Here is a 14501-nt window from a genome sequence, read left to right as displayed (position 1 = left end):
CAAAAAGCAACGGAATACATCAAATACATTTTACCATAAACATCCACCGCAGTAACTTCTCCACATTCCTCACTGTGATGGAAGGCGAAAAAAAGTTCAATCTCTTTGTCCTCCAGAGCCCGGGGGCCTCTAGCCTTCTGTTGATGGAACGATCTTAATCCTGTAGCTGGGGGTGGGCCCTCCTCATCAGGGTGATCAAGCTCTTGCTTCAGGGGGGGAATCTCAGCTCCCCTGCGCTGGGCGATCTACCTCAGGTCGGGGCTAGTCGAACATTGTGAGGTTTTGGGGCTTCCCGACTGCGAAACTGCGAACTCCTTGATGATATGGGGAGACAGTAGGAACAGGGTACTGATTCTGGATGATCAGCCATGATCATATTGAATGGCGGTGTTGGCTCGAAGGGCCAAATGGCCTACTCAAGCACCTAATTTCTATGTTTCGATGTTTCATGTTAACAAACCTAGTTTATGATTAAGAAACTCATTTTGAAAGGCAAGGTATGCCAGGCATCACTTACCTGGTATTTGTTCTGATGGTGGTTGTACTTTCCACGTGTATTTTATTGCTAGAAAGTCAAAGGTGGTTAGAAAGTATTAAACTGCTATAATTATGCAGTTTACCTACAGCAATTTGGTGTTTGGTTGCTTGCACTTCAGATATTGTACAGCTCAGTTATATGCATGCAATGAACTGCTCCAAAGACACACTAACCTTGCATTATTTGGAAGTAGAGTAGAAAGGTAATTAAATATTTTATAAGGTTATTGATAGATCATTGTAGGTTTCGACATGGGGAATTAGTGCTGCTCAACAATGCTAAGTGGATGGCATACGACTCAGCACAGGACAGGTTTAACCAGTTAGAGGGAAATTATTGTGGCCTCAGTATGGCATAGCTATTGTACTTTCTGATGCTTAAATTATAGGGTATCTTTAACTATTTTTATCCATGATTGTTTAGCAACAGCCACTATTTTCAGTCATAACCTAGGTGAGTACCTTTGCATGTATAGTGAATTGTAATTGCTTTGCTAGCGCAGCTTGACAGTTTATGAGATAGTGTGTTTATAGATTAGTTCACCTTGTTGATCAATACCCCATCACCATTTACATGCCTGTGATCCAAACCCCTTGATGGCCAAATAAAAGTCTGATTAAAAAATTAAATTAACCTAGAATTGTTAGCACGTTGCAGGGGAACAATTACAAATTTCTTTACCGCCTTCAAGGTCGATATATCATTGCGGAGATGTGATGCTCAACAGAGTTTGAGAAATGTAGTATTCCACTGAAGTGACACATCCTCCTCTTGAAACTCAGCCACAATAAGACAATGGCCAATCTTCCATCTACTTTTTGCTATTGTTTTGCATCTACACAGTATTCTTTATTAATTTGCAAACATTGATACCCAAACTGACTCCCATACTACAAACTATAGTCTTGAACATCTTTCCCCCATTTCCTCCATTCTCATTTCCAAAGATATGCACTTCTTTGACATTAGGTTGAGGATGTCTGGTAAGCTATCGTCAATACTTTCTTGCCTTTCCCTTGCTTTAAGCTACTCCAACCCCTGCAACCTCCAATCCCCTAATTCCCACAATCCTTAACCTTTCAGCCATATATCTATTATACTTCTGATCAGCTTCCCTTCCTAGTCCACAGTTTAGCAAAAATTAATCCTTCCATCAAGTCTGGTATTGTAATCCCTTCCTCAAGGTAACCCACCATCATTGACTGCCATTGTCCAAAAAAAGCATCAGACCATCTTCAAACTTCCTTTCTCATTGAATTTCATAGTCATTGGTCTTTAAGGTGACCTTAAAGACCAATACTTAGTTTCTCATTTAAGTGCTGTTGCTGCTTCTCAGTAACTTCTTTTGAGAACACAGTGTCAGTTTCCATTTGTACATTGTTGACATTGAGATAATCCTCACCACCAACCTTACGATTTGATGCAACAGAAATTTCTTCCAAATAAATATTTGCAAGACTGGTCTTTGGTCTACACAATAAATATGTTTCCCCACCTACCTCTCTCTATCTGTCCTTTATAGTTGCTGGAGATTTCTGATAATCCTGGTCCGATATTTGAGACTAAGGGAATAAGGGAGCTAGGGATTGGCACTGGAAGCCAATATGAGCTACTAACATACTCCAACCATTCAAATTTGGGGTCAACTGACCATCACATCATATTACTGTTAAACAACACAGTCACCATCCTTTCCACACCCCATTCAAAGACCATGGGTGGTGCACCCTGGGGCCAACAATTGCAGCTCTATTTCAAATGCATTCTTAGCAGCAGCGTTGGAAAATTAAAGACAATTGTGTGGATCATATTTTCTTCAATCTGTTGATCATTTTGATTTTTACATGCTTCCCCTTGCTGTTGCAGAATATATGCCTGCTACTGAAACCTGCTGATCTGTTAAATGATTCTAACATTCATTATAACCATATATAACCATGTAACAATTACAGCACGGAAACAGGCCATCTCGGCCCTACAAGTCCCTGCCGAACAACTTTTTTTCCCTTAGTCCCACCTGCCTGCACTCATACCATAACCCTCCATTCCCTTCTCATCCATATGCTTATCCAATTTATTTTTAAATGATACCAACGAACCTGCCGACACCACTTCCACTGGAAGCTCATTCCACACCGCTACCACTCTCTGAGTAAAGAAGTTCCCCCTCATGTTACCCCTAAACTTCTGTCCCTTAATTCTGAAGTCATGTCCTCTTGTTTGAATCTTCCCTATTCTCAAAGGGAAAAGCTTGTCCACATCAACTCTGTCTATCCCTCTCATCATTTTAAAGACCTCTATCAAGTCCCCCCTTAACCTTCTGCGCTCCAGAGAATAAAGACCTAACTTATTCAACCTATCTCTGTAACTTAGTTGTTGAAACCCAGGCAACATTCTAGCAGTATGTTACTGCTACAAGCCTATAATAATCATCTGCTCTCCAAAACACCAAGCTGCTTATAAGCAACATATTCACTGCTGGCAACTTACCCACTAGAATTAAATGTGGCCTGACCAACACAATTGTTTGTGATTCCTGCTGAAGCCATTGAGATGTCCACTCGCTATTGATTTTGGATTTTATGCCGATATTAGATCCCTGGTTTAATAAAGAAACCAGATCTGGCATCTCAGAAAATATAACGTCATTTTAATTTCAATATTGATTTAAATTGTGGACTGCTTTTTGTTAGCCATATGTTCACTTGAAGGTAAGACTTTGGAAACCTATCCTGAGATATGATAGGTTTAATGAGGGAGTGAGGGAGGGAGCTGCACTAAATTGAGGAAATCTGGGTAAGAAATAGTGTATTTTTAAAAAGATGTAAACAGTTTTATCATTGAATATGCCTATTAATTTGGATATTTTAGTTTCCCCATCAGGATTAGTTTTTAAAATGTATCCGCTCAAACGATTGTTAATGCCAGCATTTATTATTCATCCTTAATTGCAGTTAAACATCAACTACCTTGGTGGTTTGGTTAGACATTGGCCAGATTGGATGAGGGAGACAGATTTCCTTCCCTTTAGTTTAGAGATAAAGCACGGAAACAGGCCACCAAGTCCGCACCAACCAGCTATCCCGACACATTAACACTGTCCTGCGCACACAACTTTACACATACACCAAGCCAATTAACCTACATACCTATACGTCTTTGGCATGTGGGAGGGATCGTGGGGAAAACCCAAACGGTCACAGGGAGAATGTACAAATTCCAAAAAGACAGCACCCGTAGTCGGGATCGAACCCGGGTCTCTGGCTTTGCAAGCACTGTTATGCCCCTGTCCCACTTAGGAAACCTGAACGGAAACCTCTGGAGACTTTGCGCCCCACCCAAGGTTTCCGTGCGGTTCCCGGAGGTTTTTTTTTTTTTTTTTTTTTGTTTTGTTTATTTTATTAGAAGTTAATACAGTACAAAACAGTACAGTGGAACCTAATTTTAGGTGCCAACTATGTAATACCGTAATCCATTCTATGTACAACCTCTAGTTTTATGTTATGAGAAGGAAGTAAGCAAGACAAGAAAAAGAAAACAATAGAAAGAGGAAAAAGTGGAAAAATAGATGGTAGAGAGTAGAAAAACGTGAAGAGTGTATATAAAAAATAAAAAAGAAAGTGGAAAGTAGAAATAGAAGAAAAGGCCCCTTAAAAGAGAATTTTCCAAATCTGTATTTGGAGATGTAGATCTATCCGCGTCATGAACTGAAGTCAGCAATCTTTACGGTACTGCTGCATCACATGATTCCAAAAAAGTCGATGAAAGGAGACCAACTCCTTAAGAATTGGTCATATTTATCTATTAGTCGGAGTCTCATTTCTTCAAGGCGTGCTATGTCCATTATATTCCTAATCCACATTTTAACAGTTGGTATGGTTGTATTTTTCCAAAATTTAAGTATCAATTTCTTTCCAATTATTAACCCATAATTAAAAAAAACATTTTGATCTTTATTTAAATTGGTATCTTCTCCTATTATTCCAAATATAATCCATTCCGTTTTGGGTTCTATTCTTGACTTGAAAAGCTTTGTAAATATATCAAATATATCACTCCAAAATGTATTCCACTTTGTACATCCTACAAATGAATGTGTTATATTAGCGTTTTGAAACAAACATTTATCGCATCTGGGACAGATGTTTGGATAAAATTTATTCAACCTCGTTTTTGAATAATATAGTCTATGTAATAATTTGAATTGCATTAAATTATGTCTTGCATTAATAGAACAGTTATGTGTATTCATCAAATACTTTTCCCATCTATCCTGGTTCCTGGAGGTTTTTGTCAGTCTCCCTACCTACTTCCACTACCTGCAACCTCCGGCAACCACCTGCAACCTCCGAGAACCACACGGAAACCTTGGGTGGGGCGCAAAGTTTCCAGAGGTTTCCATTCAGGTTTCCTAGTGGGACAGGGGCATAAGGCTGCAACTTTACCCCTGTGCCACCGAGGCCGCCCTGAATCATTCCCTGAATGTCATTAGTAAACCAGACGGCTTATTATGACATTACTATTGTTTCATGGTTACCAATATTAGGACTAATTTATTATTTAAATTCTAGATTTAACGTTATATTAGTTTCCCCAGCTTCCACAATGGGATTCAAACTTGTATTGATGATCAATAGTGCAGATCACTGGCTGTTCATCCAGGAATCTCTCCAATGATAGTGTATTCCTTCATTTTGGCTCTTCATTTCAGCCTTCTGTGAGTAGAGTTAACTCTGGTCTGACTGTGGTTATATTGTATGTATTCTTGCCTTTAGTTTTTGGTTTGAAAAATAATCCTCAACACCCTGCACTAAATGAATACATTTTAGCAGCAAGGTACATTATGTATTGTGCACTTGGTGCATGTGATTGATTAATTATTTTTATATTTCTTTTTTTCAATGGCTGAGCAACTGTTTCATAAGGGATTACATTGCTTAATATTTAATGTGTGTTCATTTACAATGTCCTGTTCTCATTTTTTTCGCTTAGAATGGCCCAAAAAGCTTTGGCTTAGAATGCGATGCACCAGGCACACTATCTAGAATTATCTGAGGGGAGAAATATATGGGATTTAAGTAAATGGGAGATTGGACGTAAGTGTGAACTTAGTTGATTGATGGACCTGTTGCTGTGCTGTGTAACATTGATGAAAACCTTTTGCCCATGCTCCACTTACCTGGGGCAGAGGACCTATCTCCTCGACAGATGCCTGGTGTCCTCAGATATAATCTGGAGAGAAGCTGGTCGTACGAAGGTTATATCAGTAAAGCCCAATCGTCTAGACACTGAGCTGGGTTAGAATGTTTCTTTGAAAGTTACAAGTAGTTTAGTGCCAGACAGTTTGACCAAATGATTTAAAACCCCATAAAATTGAAGTAAACAATTAAAAATATTATATGTTTTTTTAAATCAATTAGATCACATAGCGTATACCTTTAAAAATTAAACAAAAGCAAAGAGAATGGGCAAGCTAGGACTTCATTCCATGGATGGCAGGAGACTGAGAGGTGATCTTACAGAGTGGTATAAGATCATGAGGAGAATAGATGCAATTAATAAATATATATATTTTTACAGGGATGGAAATCAAGAACTTGAGGGCATAGGTATAAAATGAAAGGAAACATTTTAATTGAAACTGAGGGTGTAGGGGATATGGAACAAACCATCAGATGGCATTGTTGAAGCAGTTACCATAAAATGTAAAAGACATTTGTACAAGTACGTGGAGAGGAAAGGTTTAGAGGGATAGGGCTCAGGCACAGGCAAATGGGACTGGCTTGGATGGAGTATATATTGTTCAGCATGGACGAATTGGGCTTGTGAGGCTATCTCCATGTTGTATGATTCTATAGGCAATCTCTTGCAGCGAAGGTCCATTGCAAAAGTAAATAATCAAATGCGTTCTGTTGTTTTTCCAATTGTCTCAGCTTTACTCTCATGCTCTATATTGATCCGACTGTGGGAACCTTGCATTTCAATTCATAGTTCACTAATTCAGGTGGCATGTAAGCTTGAAATATAATTTCTGTGTAATAAGAAGCTAAGAATACAGTTCAGTGGTGCAGTCCATGAGTAGGGAAAGATGTTTTCTGGTCTGCTCCTTTTATAAGCAAGATTTTATGAGTAAACATATTTTTTCTGTGTTTACTCTGTTTCAGAATACCTGATGACTCTTGCTATCTACTTTGCTTAATCTGGAAGGTCTTTTCCTACTTTTGATTGAAATTGGCTTCTGCTAGGTGACAAAAAAGATTGCCGCAAAATGGGGATTAATACAAGCATTTGCACAAATAATGTTTACAGACCATCCAATCCAACAGGCAGACTGGAAGTATTTTGAGTTGAAGTTGCCAGCAACCTATAATGGTAAATATTCACTCATGGAGGATAGGCATGATGCTGAGGTTGTGAAACTCTCATACTTGTTTTTTTAATTCTTTTTTATTTCTCCAATGATCCTCAATCTGCCCCATCAATTGTCTCAATTCTAACCACTGGAATAGTTTTCCAACAGGCTCTCTTCAAAACTTCTGAACTTAATGCTTATTATAACTGCACAACATCTCCTTTTAATCTCTGTCAGCTTTTATTTGTGAAGCATTTTTGCGAAACCAATTTAAAATATCAGTTATTGTTGTCGTTGAGGTGTTCCCCGCATTGTTTCTATAGTTTAATGGAATAGGAAATGTGTAAAACAATTTGGTTCAGTGTTGTGGGCTTGAAATTGGTGACAGTGAGTTTGATGATGGTTGAAATGATACCTTTTATTTTATTTTCAGCATCCAGCACTTAGCAGTTCTTATAGATGACCACTTTGTATTACCATAAGCCAATAAAATATATCCAGAAATTATCAACTTCAGTTCCAAGAAGGTATTTGGATGCTGTAAAAAATATGGGCAATACTGATATTCACTCAGTTTCGCAACCTAAAATATCATACATGTTTTCAAATTCTCTTATATTTCTCAAATAATTCTCAATCTACCCCATCAACTGTTTTAATTGTAACCTCAGGAATAGTTTTCCAACATGCTCTCTTCAAAACTTCTGACAATGCTTGTTGTAACTGCCCAATATCCAACAAGGTAAATTGACAGCACTGGGGCTCTACTCGCTGGAGTTTAGAAGGCTGAGGGTGGAACCTCATTGAAACTTACAGAATAATGAAAGGCATAGAAAGAGTGGATGTGGAAAGGATGTTTCCACTGGTTTAAGAGTCCAGGACCAGAGGTCATAGCCTCATAATTAAATGGCGCTCTTTTAGAAAGGAGGTGCGGAGGAACTTCTTTAGTCAGAGGGTAGTTAATCTGTGGAACTCATTGCCACAGAGGACTGTGGAGGCCAAGTCAGTGGATATTTTTAAGGCAGAGATAGACAAATTCAGACAAATTAGAATGGATGTGAAGGGTTATGGGGAGAAAGCAAGAAAATGGGATTAGGAGGCAGAGATCAGCCATGATTGAATGGAGGAGTAGACTTGATGGGCCAAATGGTCTGATTCTACTACTCATGGCCCAACAGATGTGAAAATCAGGCCCATTCTCATCCGCTATGTATCTAGAACCTGGTACACACAGTGGTTTTTTGTTTTGTGATGTATGCAATGATATGGCATACCGGCACGTTTTTCAAAATTAAAGACTAGATTTTCATAGTTTTAGAATTTTAATATGATTTGATATATTTTAGTTATTAGTTTATTAAATTAGAAGTGATTGGTCACCAAATCAAAGCATAAGGTATATTGATGGAAAAAACTGTTGAGAGATATATCTTAACTTTTAATTAAGACACCTTATTGTCTTCAAATAAAAAGCATTGGATACACCTGACCGAAAGAGACTATTGTCAATGTTCCAAAACATTCAAAAGTATAATTCAGCCTCTTATGTGAACGGAATCCAGCACATTTCCCTCTTGTCTGTTCACTATGTAATATGCAAGAAAAACTGCCAGGCTTTCATCTGTAACATTGTTGTTTTATTGTAAATAACAAAACGGTGCCAATTTTTGACCTTCCTCACCAATGCTTGCGATTGTACTTTGATTGGTGCTGGCAGACAGCATCAAAGGAAACAGCAAAATAGGGGAAAAAAGCCCATGATTCATCAGCAGATTGTTACAAGGTTCAAATTTAAAACTACACCAAAGGTAAAAAAATCTGCTATGCTAATAATGAAGCAGGGGACATTAATGAAAGTTTGCAAATATCACTTCATCTTATATTTAAATATTTTGTATTGAAATAACCTAATGTAACTGCCTACAGTTAGATTTATTCCAAGCATAATGTGGCAGCTATTACAGACAACAGTTTGCCAAAATTATTTAGTATGCCAAATTCGCAGCTGTGTTAGTATCATCTCCAGAGTTCACTGATCCAGTATTTTTTGTTCAGTCCCTTCCAACCTCTGCTGACAATTTCATAACTTGTGTGTTTCATTCAATCATTTTCCCATGCTATTTTACTTTCGATGATCGTCTACTAGTGCCTAAGTTTTAGATTTCTCTTCCTCAAATCCCTTCAGAATCTCACCTCTCTCTATCTCTGCCACCACCAACTGCCCTAGAAGTCTTTAAGAAATGTAGAAACGTATAAAAATAGGTGCAGGAAAAGGTCATTCAACCCTTTGAGCCAGCACCGCCATTCAATATGATCATGGCTGATCATCCAAAATCAGTACCCCGATCCTGCTTTCTCCCCATAACCCACAATTCCATTAGCCCTAAGATCTAACTCTTTCTTGAATGCATCCAGTGAATTGGCCTTCACTGCCTTCCGTGGCAGAATTCCACAGATTCACAACTCTGGGTGAACAATTTGAGTCCCTGAATTGTGCCTTCAATTTGCCACTTTCAATAAAACTAGTCACTAAACTTTAACATAGCTATCAGAATGCTTCACAAATAAAAGCTGACACCGTCAAATAAAGAGAAGTAGAAGTTTTAAAGCTTTAAGTTTTAAAGCAAATTATTGGAAAACAATTCCAAAGCTCTAACCTAAAATAAACCCTCTTTGAATGTTACTACCTCTTATGCTCTAGATACATGTTTAGATCTAATTGTTTGACCCTTAATTTTCAGTTACAAGTTGTGATGTTGAACTCTTGTATGTCAAAAGGAAAACACGAGCATAATGCAAAACCAATCTTTTAGAGTTCTCTGAGGATCCATCAAGGCGAGTGGGTCAGAGGGAACTAGTGTATGTAGCACATTTAGATTAGCAGAACTTGCATGAATTGAGAGTTGGTTTACAGATAAAAATCAAGGAGTAGGAATAAACAGGTTTCTCTCAGGTGTTCAGCTGTGTCTGGTAGGTTACCACAGGGATCAGTGTTTAATTCCTAACTATTCACAATTTTTATCATTGCTTTGGATGAGGAGAACAGGTGCAATATTTCCAAATTTGCTGATGACATAAAGCTAAATCAGAATGCGAGTAATGATGAGGATGCAAAGTGGGGATATAGACACGTTAAATATGTAAACAACAACATGACAGAAGAAATTCAATGTACACAAATGTGTGATTATCTGCTTTAAAAATCAGAAATGCTAATTGCTTTTGATTGGCGAGTGACCACGGATTCTTAATATTCATAGGGATCTTGGTGCCCTTGTACACAAGTCACTTAAACCTAATATTCAGATGTAGCAAGCAATTAGGAAGACAAATAGTATATTAATTTTAATTTCAGAAACGATATAATTGAATAGTTTGGAATCTATATTCAGGTGCTTTGATGAGACCACATCTGCAGGATTGTTCAATTTTGGACAAGTTGACTAGAAACAATATATTTACTGTTATAGAGTTGGTGTTGCATTAATGCAACTGATTGATGCCTGGCCTGTTTCCTGCATCCAAAATTGATAGTGTTTTTGGAGCTGCCTCAAAGACTACCACATAGGACTTCGTCGACACAACATCTTTAACTCTGAGAGATTTGCACTAGACTGATCAATGCAAAAACTCCAAGCCTTTAAGCTTGTCTTTTAGCTGCAAAGGTTTGAATGGGTTTCAGGATACAAGCAGGCAGCCAGTGCGCTATTCCACTGTAGGGAGTATATCCTGCATAAAGCTTCTCTGCTTGAGAATTAATTCTGGAACTAAACTGCTTGATAAATAAATTGATGAGTTTTTTTCACTACTCAATTGATTAAGGGTAGGGATGAAGTTCATGGTGAGTCAGCTCAATCAATCAACTTCAGGTGACGCAGCAATTTAGATAGATTACCTGCTCCAGCAAACACAACTGGACAGTGCAGTTACACGGATGGAAGTCTGGGCAATTGGAAGGTTCAGAATAAGGTCTGAGCAATACTTCTCCCTGATTCTTTCCAATAACCGATAGCCCAGGATGGTGTGGCCTTCTGGGAATATGATTCATGTTGCCGTGTGGCATTAATAAATGGGAAAAAATTAATATGTTAAAATAAGGGAGTATAACAACCAGCAATTTGACAGAATATCAATAGAAATGTTTTGTAGGCTGATATAAATGACCCGCTCGTTCAATAGTACAGTTATTATATTGCTGAAAAGAATGCAAAGGGGAACACTTCACAAGTTTTATAAATATTTAACTTGCCGCATGCGTGCAATATTGTACAGTGATTTCAACTGCTTGCCAGCATTGTGAAATAAAAAAGTTCACAAGTTAGAGTAGAATTAGGCCATTCTGCCCATCGTGTCTACTCCACTTCCATCATGGCTGATCTCTGCCTCCTAATCCCATTTTTCCTGCCTACACCACATAACTCTCTATCTCTGCCTTAAAAATATCCACTGACTTGGCCCTCTCAGACCTCTGTGGCAATGAGTTCAACAGATTAACTACCCTCTGACTAAAGAAGTTCCCCCTCACCTCCTTTCAAAAAGAACGTCCTTTACTTCTGAGGCTATGACCCAACATAATTATTTTTTTTTTTTTTAAAGTGAGAGAGCCATTGCTATTTTACTTCGTAGTCACGTGAGTGACTACGTGAGAAGAAGGGCCGTCCATCTGCGTGCGCGTCATTACGTCTGAAAGCAGCGCGCGCAACGGACGGGAGCGGCACTGCGTCCTCCCAGCCGTTGGGATTTTAAAAAGGCGGCAGGTAAGGAAAGTGGAACTACTTACCCTGCGTTTTCTGTTCAGGCCAAGAAGAAATTTTTTTCTTTCAGAGGCTGAAAATGTCGAAGAGAAGGTCCGCGGGGAAACCGGCTGTCGAAGACCGCAGCATTCCCGGGAGCAGACGATGATCATTCTCACTGACTTTTCCGCCGGCGTTTGAACCGGCAGCTGCAGGCATGGTGCAGGAGATCAGCACCGTGGTGGTCCCGGCGGGACGTAAAGCCACCCATAAGTCTGCCAGACCCGTAGACTCGGGTGAGTCCGGGGAAGAGGGATACCCTCCCTCATCGGGAAGCGTCCGAGGACGACTCTCCCATATGGAGCAGCTTGTGGAGAAGCTGCTCCATGATAATGATAAACTCCGACGGAAGGAGCATTATCAGCACTAGTCCTATTTACAGGCCGTGCCAGCACCCACATACTCTGGTCAGCAATATGTCTTCCCCATGGAAGGGGGAAGCACATATAGGGACTACCCGGACACAGTGTTTGGAAGCACAGGGGGGGAACACTCCCAGGGGGGACTGGAGGAAGTACCCCTACAATCTACCAAATATGCGATCTCCACATCACTGGGAGCACCATTGGATGATGACCTTGCAAGGAATATAAACTCATTGCCGTCTCATCAACTGAAGGATCTGGTTATGGAGGAAACCCTAAACAGGTACCCCCCACCATCAAACTGTGCTTCCTTAAAGGTGCAAGCGGTAAACCGCATAATTTGGGGACAAATAGGTCCTATAATAAGGATCAAGGAACTGAAGTTCCAAAAAGTGTTAAACCTGCTGGGGTCAGGAATCACTTCATTTGCGGACGGTGTGGAAGGAGGCATCCTCACTGAGCGGGAGAAAGACACCATGGCACTGCTATGCAATGCACGTTTTGAGATAAACTGCATACGCAAAGAAGCTATAAAGCCGGCAATAAATTCAAAGTTTGCTGTACTTTGTAAAGCCAGCGACACCCAGCTGGCAAACTACCTGTTTGGAGAAGACCTGTCCAGACAGGTACGGGACCTGGATGATGAGGCAAAAACTGTGTGCCTCATAACTAGAGGTCAGCCCACACCCAGGGGCCCAGCTACAAGATTCCACCCCTACAGCTTTCGGTGTTTCACACCAAGAGAACCAGGCACACGAGGAAGTTTCACCTCTGAGACAAGGTCTTTTTTAGGGGAAGGCCCCAGCAGACCGACCGCGAGGATGAGGAGAGAGCAACCACTAGCTCTGCTCCCCAAACCTCGCGGACGAAAGCAAACACCACGACGCCAGTAACAACAGAGGTAAGTCAAACCAGTTCCTTAGGGAACATACCAATCAAACCTCACTTACAGGTGGGTGGTCGGTTGAAATACTTCTTAAAAGAATGGTGTTGGGTTACAAAGGATCAATTCATACTACACAGTATAGAAGGATTCAAAATTTAGTTCAATTTCAATTTATCACCACCACCAACACATTCGAATACTCGCACATATGTATTTTCCCAAAAAGAGACAATGGATATACAAAAAGAAATAGAAACACTATCTGACAATAATGTCATTGAGAGGTCATATACAGAACCTCACCAATTTATATCCAACATTTTTCCAAAAGAGAAAAAAGATGGAGGGATCCGTATTATTCTGGACCTTGCGGAACTAAATACACATGTGCAATACAAACACTTCAAAATGGACAATTTTGGAACAGCAACTCAGTTGGTTTCCAAAAATGGCTATATGGCATGCATCGACCTAAAAGATGCATATTATTCGGTGTCAATTCACAAATCGTATAGGAGATATTTGAAATTTACCTGGATGGGTCAATTATGGCAATATGGGTTGACATGGGCTGACATCAGCCCCTAGACTGTTTACCAAATTACTAAAACCAATTCTGGAGCTATTAAGATCTCAAAATCACATAGTCATGGCATATTTGGATGACATTTTCATCTTTGGAGACACCAAAGAATTGGCAGAAGCAACAGTCAAGGCAACCAAAACCCTGTTAGAGAAACTTGGGTTCCTAATCCATCCAGTAAAATCAAAGTTAACTCCTACCAAAGTAATTGATTATCTAGGATTTACTATAAACACAGTAACCATGTTGGTGACTCTGCCAAAAGGCAAACAAAAAGACTTGAGGAAAGCCTGCTATGATCTGATGGGGAAAAACAAACCAACTATCAGACAAACAGCTAGTGCTATAGGGAAATTGGTAGCTGCATTTCCTGCAGTACGCTACGGACCTTTGCACTACCAGCATTTACAGCGGGCAAAGGAATGAGCATTGAAACAACATGCAGGTCAGTTTGGCAAATCAATGCGGTTACCACCAGAAGCCATCATTGAACTACAATGGTGGATGGCAAACATAAGACACAGCTCAAGGGAAATCTTTATCGAGAGCCCATCAGTGTTTCTCCAAACCGACGCAAGCGGGTTAGGATGGGGAGCCACAAACACAGACAAGAGCTGTGGAGGCAGATGGAACGAGCAAGAGTCAACTATATTCCAACAATATGGAATCAATTACCTAGAATTGTTAGGGGGAACAATATGGACTCAACTCTCTCTGTAACAACATGCAACAAGTACATGTTCAAATTCAGATTGATAACACTACGACGGTAGCATATATCAATCACATGGGTGGTGTAAAATCTGTATCCTGCGACAGATTATCTAACCTCATATGGCACTGGTGCATTGAGAGGGATATTTGGGTCACGGCAGTATATCTACCAGGGAGATATAACACGGTGGCAGATGCAAGGTTACGAATGTTTAATGATAACATAGAATGGATGTTGGATCAACAGTGCCAGATGTGCACTGTCCTCCT

General features: G+C 39.7%; 1 protein-coding gene across 4 annotated transcripts in view; it reads left to right on the top strand.

Moving 5' to 3' along the window:
• The window catches only part of ablim3 (actin binding LIM protein family, member 3), a 230535-nt gene that overhangs the window by 21542 nt on the left and 194492 nt on the right, over positions 1–14501 (top strand). The window lies entirely within an intron of this gene.

This window comes from Leucoraja erinacea, chromosome 11 (genome assembly GCF_028641065.1).
Source record: "Leucoraja erinacea ecotype New England chromosome 11, Leri_hhj_1, whole genome shotgun sequence".
Lineage (NCBI taxonomy): Eukaryota > Metazoa > Chordata > Chondrichthyes > Rajiformes > Rajidae > Leucoraja > Leucoraja erinaceus.
This window is presented reverse-complemented; position numbering and strand designations above follow the sequence as displayed.